Source organism: Sinocyclocheilus rhinocerous, unplaced genomic scaffold, assembly GCF_001515625.1.
Source record: "Sinocyclocheilus rhinocerous isolate Xijiao unplaced genomic scaffold, SAMN03320098_v1.1 scaffold289, whole genome shotgun sequence".
NCBI lineage: Eukaryota > Metazoa > Chordata > Actinopteri > Cypriniformes > Cyprinidae > Sinocyclocheilus > Sinocyclocheilus rhinocerous.
The window spans coordinates 51,354-67,526 of NW_015636845.1; the positions used below are offsets into that span (position 1 = coordinate 51,354).

The following is a 16,173-nucleotide window of genomic DNA, read 5'->3' on the forward strand; positions in this document are numbered from 1 at the left end:
GAATGCTTAAATCTGATTGGTTGACGAGCGTTCCAAGATTTGCAATTAGTCTTCAGGAAGCACATGGCTAAAGCAGTTCCAGGTCATGACCACATCACTCTTCCGTATCCCTTCGCCAAATGATTTCAGTCATTTCTAAGATCCTTACAGCCTACAACAGCAAAAGAACTAAAACCCACAAAGACTTAACAAGCCAATAAATATAACAAACAATAGGATAAACTATTGCAAACTATTTACTACTTTTTTTCCCACAAAATTACAACTTATTATCAGCAGTAAGCATGCTTTCCTTCTCCTGCTCTCTCTTCCACTCAAACGCACCCATATATGGTACATACACACACAGGAACATATACAGAAACTTGTTGTCAGTGCTGCCCTGATAAATATATGCATAGAATAATAGATATTTATGAGCAATACCACACGGGTAGCAGTGCGACATGGTTGTACATCAGCACAGCTGTGATTCGACCGAGTGCTGTAAGTAACCACTGTGTGCTGATATACAGCAATATCAGACTGCTACTGATATTGCATTTATACAACAGTTCGATGGCTCAAGTGTGTTAATAAAGAGACAACAACGGTGTGTCTTCTGCTCTAAACTAGAGAGCCCTTTTAAATTACTATAAAGTTACAATTAACAACAGAGCCCAAACTTAAAGCTGCAGTCCGTAAGTTTTGCCTCTTTGTCGCCATCTCTGTTTGAAAACCTGCAATTGCAGCTGTGTGCGGAATTATCTTCCTTGAGTGGGTTGTGCGGCGGCCCGGCTCTAGCGTGGATGAATCTAATGTTTTGAGGAGTATATGTGTGGCAGTCAGTCACCGCACCGGTGTGGATATTGTACTTTGCACTCACAGATTGTAGCCTACGTCTTGGAATATATGACTTAAATAAGAATTTTCACTGGATATTGTCATCTGAACAAGTAAGTAACAAGTCTGCCACGTTTGTTCTGACCAACTGAGGAAAAAAGCATTACAATAAATCGCGCTACCAATGGTGATTTAATCTAAATTAGCTCATATCACATCAAACCGTGCAAATTATTATTATTGTTATACTTTATTCTCAAATTGTTAATGTTAACAACATCAGAATTGCGTGACTATGAGTATAGTGTGCATAAGCGAGTAGATTTCAATTTCTGTACAGTCTAATCTCTAATTGTCATACCACTCAAATTTCATAAGAAGAAATTCTTTTAACCCAAAAAGCAAATTATGCTCCCTTCGAACTGGTTGTCTTTAAAATACAAGTCTTGTGTAATCCCAGGCTATCTGTAATCAGAAGCACATTTAAAACTGGAATATAATTTAATTTCATTCACATGTGTTTCATAAACACATAATCCTTTCTGGATTACAATCCGCCATCAAAATTATTTATTATTGACATTTAATTATTCCAGCTGCTGTGAGAAAAGGCTATAAAAGATTCGGCCACCTGCAGGATCCTCACATGTGATAGCCTAGTAGCCGGGACAACTTCTTTATGTTTACAGAAGTGACGTAATGACGCAGCGGCATGCTCGAATTTCCCGCGAAAACCTACCCATACCACTCAAATTAGAAAACATTATTATAAGCTAACCTTTGTGAATCGGGCTAAAGTAAGGCGATGTACTTGCTCAAATATTGATTTCGGATCATTTTTAACCCAAAAAAGTTACGGACTGCAGCTTTAAATTCAATTACTATTTATTTTTAACTATAATAATCAACACTCATATAAAAAAATAATAATAATAATGCAAACATGTAAATTGTTTTTAAATTAACTTCTAAATTATACAATTTCTATTGGCTGTTGAAATATAATAATTTACAGAGTCATAAATTGTTTCATAAAATATTTAATTAAACATATAGCCTACATTAAATAACTAAGACATCACTAACAGGTAAAGTAAAAAAAAATAAAAAATGGAACGATTTGTTTGGTACAGATGCTTACCAAACAGAAAAGTTTTGGTACGAAAATGTGTACCGTTACACCCCTGACAGATAGATAGATAGATAGATAGATAGATAGATATTTGTGCATCAATTCAAAAAAAGAGCAGAAATACATCAAGGACTGTCTGATTACGTCCATTCACAGGTGGAAACTGAGCTGTTGGGAAAACGCCCAAGTTCAGAGGCAGACATGGAAATTGATGTTTCTCCCCCGAGGCGGTTGTACAGGCCCAGATGGCTGTACACTATGAGGACTGCGTTGTGATGGCACACACACTACAGGGTTTAACTGGGTTTGAGAGGGGAGAGGGGCAGCGCCAGGCCTGTCAGATGGCAGCTCATTGAGCCTCGCCAGAGGCTGGCAATGCCTACAGGTGGGACGGCTACCACGCCAGCTTGTTGGCATCTACTCATTGAGGTTTCATTATGATAATCAAAGGTTAAGTCTTCAGAGAGGCCATGACGATGTACTGTACAAACCAGTCACTTGGACACAATTCTGGCAAATGGTTGATTCTACAACAAAAGGCGTGGAGAAGAAATGGCACTAGAGGTTACTGACATTTGAGGGCATTTCCAAAACATTCAGTTGCAAATATTTTCGTGTAATTATTCACGTACAATGTCGTTCAAAGAGAAAACATTATGAGGCCAATCTGATTATCAATCACAGCAAATGCAAATTTATATTACATATACATAATTGACAAACGTTGGTCAGTCAGCAGCCAATTTCTGTGGGTCAAATATATAAACGATAAAAATCAAATGAAACAAAAACAACCGTAAACACATCCAAAACTGCAGCACTCTCATTAATGCCATTTTAACAGTTTGAGGACATACAATAATCGTTCTCTTTGTGAAACATTCACAATCGCTTTATCTGTGCAACATCAAATATCTTGTCCCTCTTCATAGACTGCAAGTGCATAAATCGTGAACCTTTCACAATTTATGCATCCAGGAATGTTAATGATGCATTAGCGGGAGGCTGGGTCATTTTTCGTATGGATAGTAAGTGCTATGAGATGCAGTTGGCATCTGAAAAAGCACACGGAGAGCTTTATGGACCCTGGGTGAAGTGATTTACTACACAAGCAGGCTACTAGTTTTAATCCTGTGGGTTAGAAGGAGGTCGTAATCACTTCTGTCACCAAGGTCAATGGGTCTAAGGACACGGGGTGCTGTACACTTTGGAGGAATGTGATAAAACCTACGGTACATTTTTACCCTGGGAGCATATGAAGTAACTGAGCTTAAAATTTCCATTTCCTATCTGCATGGGAAAATTGTGAGCTCTTGGTGGAATATTTTAACATACAAACGGTGATTTTTACATATTTACGCACAAATTTTAAAGCCTGTGATGACAAAGTATTCCAGTAGGTCTAACATTCTCAAAGAAAATACTAATGGGATCTGATTAAAAATACAATGTAATGTACCATAATGACCTTTTCATGTTGATTGATATAAAGACCTGGGAGGAAAAAAAAAGACAAAATAGAAAAAATATATTTACACAACTTCACATACATAACTTGCAAACATCATTTAAAAAGGTGAAAAATACCAATGAAAACTTTGTGTGTAATGCTCAAAAACACTTAAATGATATACTTGGTCATATACTGAAAGTAATAAAAAAAAATTTTTAATAATAAAATAAAATGAAATGAAATGAAATGAAATAATAAAGCTGCAGGTGCAGAAGATTGAACGACACCCCTTCTGGTGGGGTTTTAATCTCCACTATAAGCGTGTGCTAATGCTGTTCGCCTTTTCTTTTCTTTTCTTTTCTTTTTTCTTTTTAAATTTACTTTCAATATAACATCTGCACAGCAAGTCTATGTCCACTGCAAGCACAACAAATTAAAAAGTAATGCATAATTTAAAAAGTAATTTGGCAGTGGAATCAAATGCAGTGTGATCTGCGCTCAGGTATGGGTATTTTCATCTAGCAGGCGGCTCTTTTTTCCCAGATTCTCACATTTCCTGTTCATACATCATCCTTCATTTCCTTCATTATTGCTTAAAATATAAGAGGAGATCTATCGCGCAATAAGGTCAACTGGGATGATATTACATTTAAAAAATTTTACGTTTAAACCTGACACTTATCTGGGGATCGAGCCAATTAAAAATCCCACAATTAATGGCAGGGTCTTGCAAATCCTTATATCCCAGTGGTGGTACGACAAAAAGACAAGAGATAGCTTCACAAATGAAAGCAACCTCACTAGAAAACCTACCCCTGACTATTAAAATATGTGGCCGGGGGTAATATTACATTACCGAGCAGCAGGAGATTCTTTTTCATTCTGTTTCTATTCTTGGCGTGCTAAAGGCAGGTGAAACATCTATTCTCCTCATCCCGCATGAAATGGTTCTCAGTTCCTTCAATTAAAAGACACGGCTGAAGGTACGCTGATCGCACAGGAACACTGCTCATGACATACTGCTATGAGGTCCAGAATGTGTTCTGGATGGAGAAAATCAAGTGGTAAAATTATGTATGCATTATTCATAAGGTTCCTGCACATATAAATGTTTTTAATAATAATTATTATTATTATTGATATTATTATTATTATTATTCAAACTAACAGTTTTCAACGTTCTTGAATTTTTTTCTTCATTTATTTTTGCTTATGTATATGCTATTGTTTTACATTTATATGTAATATTCATATATTTATATGTAATATTCACTTCTTCTTTAAATCTTAAGATCTTAACCACAACAGTATTTTTTAAAACAGTGATAAATTTTAATATTGTGTGAAAAATATTATTTGCCAATTTTAACACAAATGATGTCAGTTCCGTCAGTTTTGAAGAGATTATTTTCATTAAGTTTCATTTCTAATAAATCTGTAATTCTGTCAAATTCTGCAAAATACACTGTATATTTCCTGTTAAAAAAGTGATCAGTATTATTTAATTGTATTTAGGATATTTGTTCATGCTGTTTCTGGAAAATGTGATTACAAATTATAATTAATTTGTTCCTTCAACTCCATGCACATGAGAGGATGAAATGATAAGATGAAAAATATCAAAATTTATTATTAATAATAATAATAATAATAATAATAATTATTATTATTATTATTATTATTATTATTATCATAATTAACTAAATACATCAAATTTAAAGTCATAAATACAGTAAATATAATATACAATACTACAAAACCTGGGTGGAAATACTTAACTTGAACAAATTCAAAAACTGCCAGGAATTTCTTTCTAAACCTTCCTGCCAGCTTTACAATTGAATCTATTAACTCATATTGTGTGTACCTGACAGCACAGCTACATGTTTGTATGAAGATGGCACTTCAGTCATACCCATCTTAAGACGTCTAAAAACTCAAGAGCTGCAGTTTCACTACCTTATATTGGCAGGGTATTTCATTAGGATCTAAAAATGGAGTTCTTTGTAACATAGAAAGAGTAAATGGAGCATCAGTCTGTCGATACATTACGCTGCTCTCATTTAAAAGCTTGTCATAATAACTTAGCTCTAATTACTGATGGAGGCCCCCACTCTGGAAATCTGAATCACATGACTACATGTCTGAGCTATCCAATGGCATCAGTAGTCGCTCGAGATCCAATCTGCGAGAGATGGAAGCATCAATTCGTTTCCATCACTCTCAGGGACTTGAGATAGCCCCTTTCTCTCGTTTCTTCGACCGCGATTAGTGAGATGAATTCCAAGCTAAGTGCTTGGAATTTGTCCTCTCCAGGATAGGATCTCTAGGGACAAAGCTCGTTCTACTGGGCAGTCACTCAGCCGTGGTCTCCCGTTTTGATAAGTCAACATTAACCAGCAGTGCTCTCCATCAAAAAGGTCTGCTTGTCCGCCTGGCTGTTGCACGCCTCATTCCACCTATCTCTGATGACCATCAACTCCCCTCCCTACCGCCTTCTCCAGTGCTGCTGCTGGTGCCACAAAAGGGGAAGATGTCTCAATAATACACAAGCTAGAACAAACCTTGTTGTTAGGCATAGGTCACAACAGTCAACATGTAATGGAAGAAAAGGTCAATAAGTTATAGATATTTTTTTTTATAATTTTTGATATAGAGTTTTACTCGCACTGTTTTTAAGCATCTTGTGCACTGCATTTTAAGCCAAATTGCTAATAGCTCAATTTTTAAAAGCTGAAGACAACATTGTTTATTCGGGGATGTAACTCTAGGTTTCAGACAACTTCTACTTGGAAATGACCACTGGAACAACACTCAAGGGCAGACAATATTCAGCTTGTAAAGTAGGGAAAGATTGATCAACCTCAACTTCACGTTGCAATGGTTATTTTCAAGAGGAGCTAAAGAAAACAAGGAAAGATCAAGTGAAATATCATTAAATGCCATTTTTGTGCAGTATTTCCAAGTTCAAATCATGGGGAAAAAATGGTATTTATGCTTAAAATTCTAGTTATGAAACTAGGCTTAGTAAAACCGAGGAAATAAATCGCTTTATTCCATCAAATGTTCAAAGCCATGATGAAATGAAAGTAGCAACATAATTTTTATTTTGCTTTGTTTTTTAAGGGATAGGCTAGTTCACCCAAAAGTGAAAATTACCCCATGATTGACTTACCCTCAAGCCATCCATATTCTACATCCCTTAACCCGACCCCACACCTAAACTTAACTACTACCTTAATAATTATTAATGGGCAGGAAATTAGGAGTTTATTGAGGCAAAAATCATAGTTAATAGTGAATATGTGTTCCTAATCTAAAGTCTTATTAGGAGTTTTTTTTCTCCAAAATAATACATGGATGAATCATTCACAATAAGATCTACATGCATGCATTTGGAGAATAAATAAAGTGAATTTTAATTCCATGTTGATTTCTGAGATCTGGTAGAAATTTGTTGATGATGGTTCAGGAAAAACGAAACAAAACTGACAATTCTACTGTCATGAATGTAAAATCCCTGTTTAATGTTGCTATTCCCACCACCGGCTTTTTCTGGAATGCAGTGATTAATCGACTAGTCCTTCAAGGTAACCCACCGACAAGTAGATTTTGAAATTTTATCATTTAGCACATCCTTCCTTGTCATTACAGATTCCGTTCCAGACATGCAAATGCATCTGCTGACATACATTTAGCAAGGTCTAATTCTGTTTCCTTCTCGAGCATAAAAAGGTATGTCCTTCAAAGCTACATTTATTCATTTAAAGAGTGCTCCATCCCAGGTGATGAATTCCAGCAATTTAGACAGATTTAAAAAGCAATCTCAGATCTAACAATGTCAAGAATTTCTTCATATAATTCTTTCTATGATTAACATTCATCAAGCACTTAATAATGCTACCATATTTAATCGACTTTTAAAACAGAGTACTCAAATCAAGGCTAAAAAGACTCATTTAAAATAAAGAACAATTCAGACTTTAACGATCTGCCTTTCATTCTTTCTCTCATTTCCTTTCGGCTCCAAACCAAATGATATGCCGGGTGGGACAGCACTTCCCACACAGTTCAGAGGGAAAAGTGAATCCTGTATGTTTAATGCCAAGAAGGTCCATATAACTGTAAACGTGAACTTTTTATCTACTTGCCAATCACCCTTTTTGCACATATTCTATCATCTGTTTAACAAGCTCATTAGTGGAGAGAATTGAGAGCGTCTTCTGATGCCAAAGTGCACTGCTCTTTGCTCCAGTAAAGATTCTTATTTAGTGTAAAGATTCCATGTGTTTCCAGAGCCCCGACACCTCATGCACAGAGGTTTATGTGGCGAGATAATGGAGAGCAATAGAATGATGTGGGAGTTGCCATGAAGACTTCTCCCACCTCCAAGAGCGAGAAGACAATCACCCACTGTGTAATTGAACTGACCTGCTGACCATTTGCTATCTTTGACCCCTACACACAAGCTGATTCCCATTTCACAACAGGGGACAAAAATGGCTATTGTGCGCCGCGGCTACAGTTTTCACTGCGAGCATATGAGGACCGTATCTGAAGTGCGGAGGTGGAATATCAGCGTGAAGCACAAAGATTCATCAGGCTGGAGTGGCACCTCTCAGAGTCTCGGTCTTCAGAGGAGGCTATTTTTGATGAGCGCAGCTTTGAGAATTCATGCAGTATAGAGGAATTATTTTTACAGATGGGAGAGGGGGTGACTATTACACCGCTGGGACTATTTGACTGGAATGGGCTCAAAAGTACTCTGACAAATAACATTGTGTCTTCACACTCTGCCAGCAACATGCTCAATATGTAGCTCCAGTAAGAAAAGGTCACATCAGTAAGAAAGGCTACGTTATTGAGTCAGACCTGTTATGGACATAATTAACGAACAAAAGGAAAAGTCAGGTCTAAGTCGATGTTAACCTTGTCAATGCAATTGCTGACAAAAATGTTCTTTAAAGTTTTTTCGTCAATCAAAAGGTCTATGAGATGAAAAATGGGCATTAATTGTGATAATTAAACATTTTTAATTAAAAAAAATATGTAAAAAATGTGAGAAAACAACTGTACAATAAATTATTGATGCATTTAAAAGATGCATTTGAAAAAAAAAAAAAGATTAAATAATCCAATTATAATCAGTGATGGGGATTTAACCACTGAGCTGCATGAGGTAAAGTTGAACAATGAATGATCATCGGCAAACTGAAGCACTTTGCACACTAAAACATGTCCTGCTGAAACATGTTTAACTTAATATAAAATGTTTTAAAAGGTGGTTTAATTTTGCATAGTTTGTCAACTAAAATGGAAAAGTACATGACAATAAAGTATCGAGAGAAAAAAAAAGATGAAAAAAAGAAGAAAAAATGTAAAAATGAGCACTGGTACTAATTATGGATGGATGTCACATCCAGTATTTATACAAAGGAAAAAGAAAATAACAGATAATATGATATTAGATAAAAAGCTTATATTATTTCAGTTGCTAGTTGAAAATATTTGTAACATTTTTACATTTTTATTAGGTTAAAAGGCTAAAATTACTAAAACTGAAATAAAAGTTAAACAGAAATAAAAAAAAAAAAAGTGACTAAAATTACTGAAACGTAAAATGAAATTAAAAACTGAAAACATACAAATGTGTCTTGAATTAACTTTAAAATACGTAAGATAAAAAACAGCTAATTCAAAATATTTATAACTAACACAATAAAGGATACTAAAATAAAACGGTTCAAATTTCAAACTTCTGTAGGGGCTTTTACAAGCCAACCCACTGCCACTGAGATGAATGAGAATGCTAACGGATAGTTTTCTTCAGGTATTATAGACCTCCTTGGTTAGGACCGCTGCAGTTCTCTGCCAGTGACCACCTTGAGACCGCAGACGTTCTCTGTGGTATTTAATTCCACATCCACTAGACTCAGCTGGAATCAAAGAACAAAGTGCTGAACATAGTGGATAAATGATATTAAGGAAAACCACAGGTACCCAATTCAAACAGGTATCCAAGCTGCAATTCCAAAATATTTGGATGTGTTTGAAGTTCAAGTTACCATCCTGTATTTTGCTGTTGGAGCATAATTAAAACCAGTGGCACGGCAAAAAATGTCCTCAAAAAGTCATCACTTACACTATATAAATAATACTTTCAATGCCATGCATAAAAAATGAGACCGCAAATGGAAATGGATTCTCAGCTCTGTGGATTCGTGAGCAAAGCAATTGAAACCAGTAATGAAATGTACGTCTGTCTGCCTCAACTTTCTTCCACGTTCCTCTCAGGGTCAAAATCCATCGAGCTACAAATCAGGCTAAAGATGTTTGACAGAATGACAAGGCGTCGTTCCCGAGATTCGTCATATAGAAACAGTGGCATGTATTGATCAACGGCTCTAAATGCTGTTTGACTGATGCATAATTTATCAGTTTGCACAATAGGAAATGCAGAACCATCTCATTTCTTGACGCCAGCCCAGTAAAATTGGAGCTGCTCTCAGTGGAGATTACAGTGGTGAAACAAAGGAAAGAAAAACAAGCCACTCTGAGGCACAGCGAGCGCTTCCCTTTTCACAAGTAAAGGAAACGACACTGCAGGTGGACATGGGTTTAATTACCCTGAAAATCACACAGCACTCCCTGCACTGAAGCTTATGCCCTGTGACAATGATGCGAGAGCTCCAAATCTGGGTGCCAAGGCCAACGGCAGAGAGAAAAAGCATATTCATCTCTTTGCAGGGTTAAAGGAGGAAACCTTGCTGCAAATATCTTCCCCCCATCGGGATTCAATACCTGAGCAAAGTCACTCCAAGGTGATATCTGGCTGAATTGGACATTGGGTGTCTCTTGACTGTTCATTATTAATTCAGTCTCTGGCTCATGGGTGTCACAGTATCATTTCAAAGGCCGAAATGAGAAATTGAAGAGCAAGGGGAGTAATACTGCAGCTTTGCTTTCTAACCTTCCTTCTGCCTGTCAATATAACCACTCAAATGATGAGGGTCACCAGCAAGCCCTTCCTGCGCTGTGACAGCAAATGCCTTTGGGTACAGAAACCTTGGTTAATAAGAAGCTAATGTCAAAAGAAATTCTGCATACACAGAGGGTTCATTTGCTAATTCTTATGTGATGGAGATGACTAGTCATGAAGAGAAATGCCTAGGTCATTGTTAAAAGTCTGGCCAAAATAGTTCTTTATTAAAAAAAATCAAATAAAATACTGCAAATATTATGTGCTGTTTTACTAATGTTTATTAAAGTCTCTTATACTCACCAAAGCTGCATTTATTTAACCAGAAATACAGTAAAAATAGTAACATTGTGAAATACTGCTACAACTTACTATTTTATATATTTTAAAAATAAATTTATTCAAAGCCAATTTTTTGCCGGCCATTATTCCAGTCTTCAGTCAAACGATCCTTCCTAAATCATTCTTATATGCTTATTTGATGCTTACAAAACATGTATTCTTACTGTCAGTGTTGAAATGTTGACAATGTTATTGTCACTTTCAATCAGTTTAATGCAGACTTGCTGAGTAATAGTAATAATTTCCATAAAGCAATCTTACTGATACTGACCCTAAACTTTTGAACGATATTGAAACGGGTGTAATTGAATGAATGAATGAATGAATGATGTATTTATATAGTGCTTTATTATTGTGTATTGTTGTACACCCAAAGCGCTTTACAATCATGTGGGGGGGGGGGGGTCTCTCCTCAACCACCACCAGTAATTACTATGAACTGGCTCAAAACCCTAAAATAAAGTAAAGTAAAATCAAATCAAATCAAATAAACTGCTGACAGTTTAGCTTAAAATTATTTCAATTATTCAAAACAAGACACTTTTCATTCCATGTTCATTTTATGTTGGATAATAGTTACATGAACACAAATTGAATTCTATTCGTAGAAAATGTCTCTTGAGGAAAATTCAGGAGAGGTAAAGATAAAACCAATTTCTCTGAGCACTGAAGAACTTCTCAAGAAAACAGAAAATTGCTCTAAATGACTTAGACATGGAGTTCATAGACTTTCATCATCTTTGAAATTTAACTAGGAAAAAAATGAAAAGAAAAAAAGAAAATCAAAAGAAGCAAATCTTTGTGTTTCCATAAGCAAAAATAAATAAATTTGACCACAAGTTCAAATATGAGTCACTCTCTTGATGTCTTAACAAAGCAATTAAACTTAAAACGAAACATAATAATGTTTAAAGAAGGATTAGTTGATTGTATCACTAAAAATTACAGCAGAGGGGCAGCAGTAAAAGCACAGCTTGTTGTGATCTATTCTGAGCCGTGAAGCTATTTTTTGTTTATTCAGGGCTGACAATATGTTGTGTGCTCTGAGACATGGCCTCAAATGCAGCCCTTTTATCTACATCATTTTTTAAGGGATGCCAAGGTGGTTGGCACCGCAGAGTGCTGTAGGGGACCCGCTGCAACAGCTGTCCTCACAAAAATAAATGTTCCAAGCAGAGGCACATCTTTGACATTGGGACAAACAGCGTTCTCCTAGATGCGGCCACTCTACAATTCATCATGAAAACATATCACCAAGAATCACAGCAGTGTTTGTGGGAAGCCTCAGGCTATAATGCCTACTGAACAGAGAGAAAAGCATTAATTTAGTATGGGCCTGCAGTGATAAGAGGATGAGAATAGGGCGATATTGTTCATCAGCAGATCCATAAACTCCATCCACACACCTGCCCATCACTGCAATCTATAAAGTCTTATTAAAGGCTATGGTACAGCGAGGCTGATAAAAGGTCAGGGTCACTGCTGTAATATCTGTCTGCTCTGCTTTAAGGTTTTGTGCTCACTGTCAAATGGCACACAGACAACACAATACATTGTTAAAGGATTATCTCACAGAAAAATACAATTCTGTATCATAATTTACTAAATGTCATGTTGTTTCCAACATGTATGACTTACTTTCGTCCATGGACAACAAAAGTAGAATTATAAATTGAATCCATACTCATCCATTATATATACAATACAGTTTAAATGTTTGGGGTCTATTATATTAACCAAGGCTACATTTATTTGATAAAAAAAAATTGTGAATAATTACAATTTAAAATTACTGTTTTCAATGTATCATATTTTAAAATGTAATTAATTGCTGTAGCTGAATCATTAATCATTCTGTACCATTTTTCAGTCTTCAGTGTCACATGATCCTTCAGAAATCATTATTGGTGCTCAAGAAAAAATTTTTTTATTATCTACACACACAAGTATATATACATATATATATATACTTTTTCCACCATAAAACAATTAAAATTTGTTTTATTTTCATTTGTATAACCACATCTAATCCACCTTCCTTAATTTGTAAAATAGTTTTTATTTTTATATCATGTTTTCATTTTCATTTTTTTTTTTACTGAAAACTGTGGTTCATGTTTATTGATTCTTATTACACGGCTCTGTGGAATACTTGATTCAGATTCTGTGGAATCTGATTGGTCAGTCGCGACATTCCGAGGTATGCTATCCATCGATAGCAACCGGTAAAAGCTAATAACACAGGCTCATCCGGGTAACAGCAGTCGGCGCTGTACTCTTGCTTGAACAATTTTTTCTTGGTGGAAGCTTTGCGTTTGTTTAGCTAATAAAATATTAAAACTCGATTCAAAATGGTGTACAATTATTTAATTATGTCATCCTGGTATCGCGGACTCGCTCTCGTTTCATACAAACGCAGCTGCTGCCATTTTGCTACGATTGTTTTATACGCTGTAATGGATTATAAGAAAACTAACAAACTGGTAAGGTTTTAAAATATTTTCGTCTTAATTCTTTTATTGCCTTAATTATTTTTGTGGTGAAATGTTGTGTAATAAGTGGTTTGACTGCACCGTTTCCCTTAAATGTCTGTCTAGTTTGAATTTGCCGCTTGCTCGCAACTGCTGTCTTCACGGAAGCTTTGCGTTCAAATATTTAAACTCAAATCAATATTTCGCGTCTAATTATTTACTTATGTGGCAAGTAGCCGTGTAATAAGCGGGATAATGTACATCCAGCCGGTTGTTATCGGCTTCGCGTCGGGGTCCTGATCACCCTGTCGGGGTTTATTCTGAGATAACAACCGGCTGGATGTACATTATCCCTTACTTAGTTGAATAGAATGTTAAAAAAATGCCATTTATTTCAAATAGAAATATTTCTAACATAAATGTATTTACTGTCACTTTTGATCAATTTAACATCCAATTTAACACATAAAAATATTTTTAAAAAACTTTTAAACAGTAGTATATATAATATCAGTATGACAGACTCAAATGTAATCTGTTATTTGCAAAACAAAATCTTGGTTGTTTATGGGAGAAGCAGTAATGTCTGAATGTCAGTTTATCTGGTTTATCTGGTTCACCAAACATGTCTTTATGATTCATTCATAAATTACACTGATCCACTTCTTCAATTTAACTCATTGACTCTGATCTGGTCGCAAGTGGTTAACAGCTCACTGGAGGGGAAGATTATCAGTGAATAATTACTTAAATTTCAGTCTGTTTGGCACAAAATGCTATTGTTACAGCTATTAGTAGTGCATCATCTTGAAAACCATTCATTTTAATTTTACAGAAGTGGGAAAAAACATCATGATCAAGCTTTCAAGTTTGTATGTTCCATGGAAGAAAGAACATCATTCAAGTTTATTATGACGTGAAGATAAATAAGAACAAAAGGAATTTGAGGTGAACTATCCTTTCAACAGTGTTCCACCATGAAGAATAAACGTTTGATTTCATTTCACTGAATGTTTGCTTCATTTATCATACTAATTATTTACTTTGTAGCTGTTCTTCATCATCCCTTGTCACAGAGTAATCAAGCACACATCATCCCTTGTCACAGAGTAATCAAGCACAATTGAATTACAATATATGAAAAGTGTTACTAATTCTAAAACCGATCATGCCCTGCTTCATGACTCACTGAAAGAAATGTCAATGAGTCATACTTAGCCAAAGGCAATTTGTATGCAAATTGACTCTCGGTTTGATATGATAAAAAAAAAAATAAGTACAAAGTCACAGGTACAACATGGATGGCTTTCAACAAAAACAAACTCCTGAGGCAGTGATCCTTCAGGTAGAGCTGATTAAATTACAGCCACCTCATGGCTGAGCAAAGTGACTCGCAACTAGGTCGAGCGACCCATCAGAAACACATAAAACAGTGTGACACAGCTACATTGTGACTTGGAAGGGTACTCCATCACTCCATGTCGAAAGATTAATGGTGGAGAATGTCACAGGGAATAAGGTCATGCACTGAGAGACCTGGCGTTAGGGAGGCCACCGCCATGTCTGCAGTCTGCTTTCCAGCTCATCGTAGCTCCAACAGCGACCTTGTGGTAGCAACGAGTTCATACCCAAATCTTTGCAATCAAATCATTCAATTACCGTTGTCAGAACCACACAACATGAACAGCAGAGTGCTAATAGGTAACTGTGCCATTCTTCAGAGTTTCAGCCCTCATGTTTAGACATTGTTTGAAGCTCTAAATGAATGAGTTTGGTCACAAGAGGGGGACAATATGTTACCTTGAGCAGAACCGTACGCTGCATGTAGAGCACGGCATCTGAAGCTCATTAAGAGGCTTAGTGGTCCCATCAAAAAGCAATATGCCATTAGACTCACTACACTGAGCTTCCATTTGTGGACACTGAAGATCTACAACAATGGACCCAAACATGCTCAATACAGCCGCCCTCAATTATTTGTCTGTTCTACATAATGAATTTGTCTTTCAAAAGTGCAGGAGCGGATTTCCTTTTAATATAATCATAGGAGAATGTGTGTAAGGAGTTATTTTTTGGGGAGTAGGTGGTGAGGAAGAGACAAATGTGATTAGCTGAATCTCTCAGGCCCATAAATCATAGCAATCATAACCTTCTCGGGTCACAGAGTAAGAGAGACAGGTACAGATTTGTGTTCAAGTTTCGGCTTTATTACTTTCTTGGCACGGCAAGCTTATTCACATTAGGGATGCTCCAATCGATCGGCCGGAGATCGGTATCGGCCGATAATCACATTTTATGACTCGATCGGTTCTCACTACACTTGGCTGATCTCACGAACCAATCGCACTAACAGCGCCGTGTTGTATAAGTCCTGTGCATGCGCAGCCGGTCTAGTCAATGCTTGTGTTTATACCAGCCAGCCACGGCACGTTTCTGAGGCGGCTCTCCGCGCTGATTGGCTAAAAATAGCCTTTTGTGAGTTGTCACAGCGTGGAGGATGGAACAAAACCTCGTTGGAGCCGTAAGGGATAATGGTAACATAATAGCTACGCTGATCGTGGGCTGCTTTTAAATGAACATTCATTTATAAAACAAAATATCTTCTTTGAAGCATCAGGGTAATAAAAAATGCATTCTGATTATTTGCGGGTGGGTTGCGGTTGGTGGATAAAATAAATCATAAATGATGCAAATATTAACTACATTTTTTTTTAAATAATTTTTTTTCATGAGGCAGACGATTTTGTGTATGTGTGTGCGTGTGTGTGTGTGTTCATTCGCCTGATCGGGAAATTGCAGTGACAGAAACGGTAACATTCCAGATAAAGTTTGAAAGGAGTAAAGCCTGTGTTAATGCTATTGAGTAGGCTAATATGGCCAAAGAAGATATTTTGTTTTATAAATGAATGTTCATTTAAAAGCAGCCCACGATCAGCGTAGCTATTATGTTACCGTTATCCCTTACGGCTCCGAC

The 16,173-nt window shown here is 36.3% G+C and overlaps 1 protein-coding gene and 1 long non-coding RNA gene across 2 annotated transcripts in view; both read right to left on the bottom strand.

Moving 5' to 3' along the window:
* LOC107748172 (low-density lipoprotein receptor-related protein 1B-like) overlaps positions 1–16,173 on the bottom strand; it is a gene marked incomplete at its 3' end in the record, with an annotated part of 94,295 nt that overhangs the window by 50,117 nt on the left and 28,005 nt on the right. The window lies entirely within an intron of this gene.
* Positions 12,220–16,173, bottom strand: part of LOC107748186 (uncharacterized) — a 19,534-nt gene continuing 15,580 nt past the window's right edge. Inside the window, exon 4 of the long non-coding RNA XR_001640890.1 lies at positions 12,220–12,231. This is a non-coding gene — a long non-coding RNA (uncharacterized LOC107748186). The remainder of the gene's footprint in view (positions 12,232–16,173) is intronic.